The sequence below is a fragment of the Crocodylus siamensis genome, chromosome 5, assembly GCF_052110815.1.
Source record: "Crocodylus siamensis isolate JL-2025a chromosome 5, ASM5211081v1, whole genome shotgun sequence".
NCBI lineage: Eukaryota > Metazoa > Chordata > Crocodylia > Crocodylidae > Crocodylus > Crocodylus siamensis.
The window spans coordinates 22,276,072-22,282,148 of NC_143399.1; positions in this window are offsets into that span (position 1 = coordinate 22,276,072).

The following is a 6,077-nucleotide window of genomic DNA, read 5'->3' on the forward strand; positions in this document are numbered from 1 at the left end:
GGTCACTTATCTATTTTGAACTCTTACTTTTTGCAGTTATATTGTAAAAAGATGTGCTATGCTGCCAATATACCACCTTGGCAGAGGGCTAGGAAATGGCCTTTTGTAAGTTCCATAGCAGCTAGGGAGGAGGATATTCTCAGGGGAATATTCCTGCCAATTTGTAGGCTAGATTATACAAATGGCATACATCTCTACATTGTGGTGGTGAAGCTATTCCAAAACATTTTTTTCTGCTTTTATATGCACTTGGCACTGATTCAAAGTTTTCTTAGGTTGTCACAAAAGTCAAAATTATCCAAAGGAAGAAACAGAATAAAGAAAAACACAGAGAAGTACCATATTATTGCCAGTACCCCTATGTATGGCTTTGTTAAAGAGAAGCTGGACAAGTTGCAAACTTACCTACAGCGATTGTATAACACCCTCTTTGGGTGTTTTTAAGAACAATTTAGACTGGGCATGACAAACTCATCTGTACCCTCCGTCCCACCAGTGTTAACAGAAGCACTGTGTTCAGTTTTGAGCACCCCAGAGCTGAACTACATGGAGAATCCTGAAGACAGCAAATAAAAATTATAGTAAAATCTTTGTTATCTGGCATTTAAGTAACCAGAAATTCTATTAACTGGAATTTCTGGCAGAACGCAGGGGGGTGGGGGGGGCACAGGGGAAAGCTTGCATGTAGTGGTACCTCCAGGGTCTGGGGGGGGCACCCAGTGTCCCTTCATGACCGATTGCTGAACCGGGGGGGGAGGGGCCCTGCTGTGCTCCTGTAGGACACTCCATCCACCCCACCATCTTAGCTTTCGTGAGCACAGAGCCCCACCTGGGATGTGGGAGCGCAGAAAAATTTTTTCACCACCACACGACAAGCTGCCATGGGCCCCACAACCAATCAGACTAGTGGCAAGGCTCCTGCACTGAAAGCTGCAGGCCTCAGCATGGCATGCTGAAACCAGGGTATTTATTAGGAGTGTGTGAAATGGGCCGTATTTGATTTGGATTCGGCCCAAATCAGGGATAGTGATTTGATTTGTTGATTCAGATCACTGTCCCCGATTCAATTCGGCTGTATCCTAATCTGAAGATTCAGTGCTGATTTGGAGAATCAGTGATTCGGCCATAGATACAGCTTTAAATGTTTTTTTCTACACACCTTGAGCTACCAGGCACAGCTCGTGAATGTTGCGATGCTGGGATAGATGGAGCAGGAGGCACCAGTTTCCGAACCGGGGAGGCACAGGGGGGACCCCCTGCACGCTCCCCGGCAGACCCAGAAGTGAACCAGAAGTGCTTCTGGTCCAGTTTCGGGTCTGCTGCTGAGCGCACTGCAGACCCCGCTCCCCCTCGCGCTCCTGTGGGACACTTCATCTGCCCCACTATTGCAGCGTTGATGAGCTGCATGGTACCTTGAGGTATATAGAAAAAACATTTAAAGCTGTGTCTGTGTCTGAATCGCTGAATTTCCAAATCTCTCTGAATCGATTCAGAGGGTTCCAATTCAATTCAGAGATTAAAGGGTCTCCTGGTTTGATTCGGTTTTGGACATTTGGCCACTGAATCAGGCCGAATCTCCACTGAATTGAATCAGCAACTGAAGCTTCGCACAGCCCTGGTATTTATACCCAAAACTGTACTAAGAATAATTTTTCCAGCTATTTGAGTTGAGATCAGATGAACCAGATGCATGATATAGTGAAATCTCTTGCTAATATCTTCCAATAGTTGGATTCTGCTTTTATTTTTATATCCAAATTAATTCCTATATTCACTTCTGATCTCTTAAACTTGCTACAGGACTCTGAACTAGCTGCTTATAAAATATTGAATAGCTGGGGAAAGTAAAGTAAGTGGGCCTAGAGTATCATTTTGTATTACAGTATAGGAAAAGGAGGGTCCTTTGGCAAATACGCTGCTCTGCTACTCATGACACCAACTCCCAGCTCTGCCACAGCCTCATATATAACCTTCCATCTTCACTTGGTAAAGTGCCTGGGAGCCAGTAATTAGGTGCCTACCTGCATCTTTAGAAACCTAAAGGCCTTTAAAAATCTGTCTGCAAATGACTCCAAAATCAAAATCTTATTTTCAAAAGTGATTTATTGCACTTTGAAACCAAAGTGACATTCATTGTGAATGGCAAGGATTTTTTGAGGGTGATCTTTTATTGGACCAACTGCATGTTTGGAATAAAGTTAAACCACCTTTTGAATGCAAGATGTTCTTCAACAGGCTTTGAATCTCAGGCTTCAGGGGTTCAATGATCCCCAGTAGTCAGTGCTGACAGAATCAGAAGGAAAGCTGAATTCTGGGGATACTGGCAGGGCTCTCAGGAGAGCTAAGGGGTAGCCAGATAAAGGCAAGAAACTTTGTTTTGCTTTTCTGTCTCTAAACCTGTTTTGTTTAGTCTGTTTTGATTGTGTAACTTTCTTATCCTATGCAATAAATCCTTTGGTTGTTTTACTACCTTACCAATTGCCTATGGAAAGAGTGATTTCTGGGCAAGTGATACCCCAGGCTAACTCTTCTGCAGAAAGAGGGATCTGGATTTTCTTTTCTACCCCAAAGCAGAGGGCACCTGGGTAGGAAGCTATCTCAGAGTAACCTTGCTCTGTTCCTTGGGGCAAGTGGCAGCACTGGAGAGAAACTTGGGGCTCTCCTGATGAAGAATACCTGGATTTGAAAGCTTGTCTAACCATTCCAAGCGTGCAGTTGGTCCAATAAAAGATACCCCCCAAAATCCTTGCCCCTCACATAATTTCTGGACCACGGGCGAATCGTGCTGCCTTAGTCGGAGGTGAGGGGGTGCCTGGGGGGAGGGGGTCCCCCACAGCAGATCTCACTGAAACTGCTTCTGCAATGATCAGCCGATGCTTGTGGGGGGGGGAGGAGCAAATTTAAAGCTCACATTCAAATTTAAGGCTCAATTGTCATTTTTGAAAAAAAGGACTTGTGCTTTTTCAAATTTTATTCCTAATTGTGCATTGCCTTGTTTGTAAATTGGTGCTAAAACTTTCTTCTTCCTCCCTTTGTCTATTCTGACTTTAGATTTTAAGATCTTTGGGACAAAGATGGTTGCTGTTTGTGTGTGCAGCCTAGGGACCCATCTCAATTGAATCTTTTATTAATTCTTTTGTAAAACCCTTAGGTAACATGGCACCCTGTGTATAAAAGGTGGTAAAACCATTCAGAGAAGGCTCCTAGCCAAAGTAAAAGTATTACTGGATTTTAAAAAGTTTTTTTTCTTCAAATTTTCAAGAAAAAAATAAGTTAAAAAATGCACTATGCATTTAAACTTCTAGTAAACTCTTCTTTGCTTGGCAATTTTTAACTTCTTGAATGACACAGGCAAAAGACAACGAAAATGAGAGAATGATTGTAGACTATCCTCCCCATTTTCTACTCAAGATATTTGTTATATCTTGATTTCCTTGGCAACTACAATTTTCAAAACTTGGGGTCTTTAGAACAGGGGTTTTCACCTATTTAACAAGTGTACCCCTTCTGACTCAAAGTTTCAGCACATGTACCCCTTTATATTTTTTCTTGTTTTTAAGGGGGGGGCAGATTGAGGGCCCACCCCGCCCCACACGTACATCTGGGGGCATGCACCCCCCCCCCATACCCTGCCAGGGTGCACACAGCAGCGGGAACTGCCACGCCCTATATCCTCTGGATGAGTTGCTCACAGCTCCATCCTGCACTCCACCCAAGCTGGGCAGCACCTGCCCCACTCTCTCCCACACGCCTCTTCCCCCATAATGGATTTACCAGCCAGATCCAGCTGCTCTTCACATGGCCGGGCTGCGTGTATGCACACAGCAATTATCAGCCACATCAGTTCTGCGTACCCCCTATAACTCTTTTAAGTACATCTAGGGGTACGTGTACCCCCGGTTGACAACCACTGCTTTAGAAGATTCATCAGTCCAGTTCACTTGATTAACCATAACATGCCTGAAATTCAGTTAAACTTTTAACTTGTTGAGTCATACAGGCAATGGAAAAGGAAACAGAATGATTTCCACCAAAATGCTTTGAGATTGCTTCTTCTTCCCACTTCGCAAAGCCGTGCATTCTTTTAGAGCTTGCTCTTCTGGGAAATCTGTGAGATTATTTAGTGCTTACTTGACTTACAGTGACTTACATGATCTTGTTTCTTGTACATTCAGCATTTGCAGTCTGTTATTTCTTCCATCAGTCCAAACATAGAAATAGACATAGCAGAAACTGCTGAACAGGGCAATTTCCTTTGAGATTTTTAGTTCTGTGACAGATGTTTCTTGATCACATTCTCAGATGCCTGTTTACTTAATTTCTTGGAAAGATTCTTTTGAGGGTGATTTATTATTATGGCAAATCACCAACTGAAATTGAATATCCAAAGCCAAAAGTACTGATGGGTCTGTTTAATTTTTTTTGCCTTTTGTGCTTGATGTAATTCAAAGAGGAGAATCTATCCAATCTATAGTGCAGGTGACTGACTGCCTTGTGTGTTTTAATTTTGTTTAGTTATTACAAATGGTCTAGTTGGAGGAAGTCCGTCATGCAGTCACTGAAGTGATGCAGACAGGGAAACACAACATTCATAATTCACATTTAGCAGACTCCTTTCTTGGCACAGCTCTACATGCTACTTTACATTTTATGTAAAATTTTTCATCCTGACTGGTCCCTGAGTACTTTGCAAACTTATAATCACATACCTTTTTATCCTGTTTTGAGTATGTGCCCACTTTTGGTGTATAACACACAGACAGCTTAATAGTACAGTTGCAATCAGTATTTTATTCTAGCAAAGGAAGAGTGCCATTTCCTTCGAGACTTCAAGAAAAATATTCCATCTTGCTTGCTTTGCAGCAAGCTCCTTCTTCTTATCTTTTCTGGTCTGGAGTTCTATGTTCTAATACAAACTTCCAAACTGTGTACAGGCAGTCCTAGACTTAAAACGTTTCAAGTTATGTTTTTCACTTACAATGTTTATAAATTTACACCCTGTTTCAACTTTATGATGTCAGTTTTGACTTTACAATGCTTGATCCTGTGACATTATGCCAGCGAACAAGTTCGTGCATTGCTTATCTCCCTGGAGAACATCTGTCCAAACTTCCTTGGACACTTTCTTTAAGAAAACAGACAAGACTCTTGAGAAGACTTCAGCCAAGAACCCTTCAAAAAGTCCAACCAAGAGCCCTTCAAAAAGTCCAGCAAAGTCACCTCAAAGAAGTCTTTCCAAATCAATATGATTGCTATTTACAATATAAATACATTAATGTACCTATATTACTCATATAAGTGATCAAGTACAAAATTCTGGGGTATTTTTGGTGAAAATAAGGTATCAGGCCTTGGTTCAGGAACAATCCTGCATTTATAACATTGTTTCTTTTGAGAAAATTGGTTCCAAGTTACAGCATTTTGACTTAAGACACAGTTTTCAGGAACCAATTGTGTCCTAGGTCCAAGGACTGTCTGTAGTTTACTGTGTTGAGAGAATGCCCAACAGAGTGCACCCACACTGAGAAAACTAGAGCAGCAAATCTGTAGATTCTCATCTCTTTGCAAATAATTGTTCAGCTCTTATTTGATTCAATTCCTCAGCTAGAAATTCTACAGAGCAGGGGTTGGCAACATTTTTGGCTAGTGCCAAAAACACCCCAACCTTATCCCATGCCTTGGTGTGCCAGAGGCAGACAGCAGGGGAGCTGCAAGGGGCTTTCTTTGTCCATTTCTTTGCAAACTTTCGGATACTGACACCCTTCTTCAAGCTGAGGAGAATTCAAAGGTTGTAAAAGTTCTCCTAGGTAGAAAGGAAACATCATGTTCTCTAGGGTGGAATAGAAGTCAATATGTAACATGTTGGTCTGTGGAAATCCAAATGCTTGGCAGTGAGAATCTGAGGGAATGGGAGATAATAAATAGGTGGTGGGAGAGGAGGGGAATGTTGTTGGTAAAATGTCATAGAGGTTACTTGGGGTTATCGGACAGTAGACAGGTTAATGACCTATAAATCCAATGTCTATATTTAGTTCATGATTTTTTGTATCCGGTAGATTTAAGAAGTTTGTAGACTC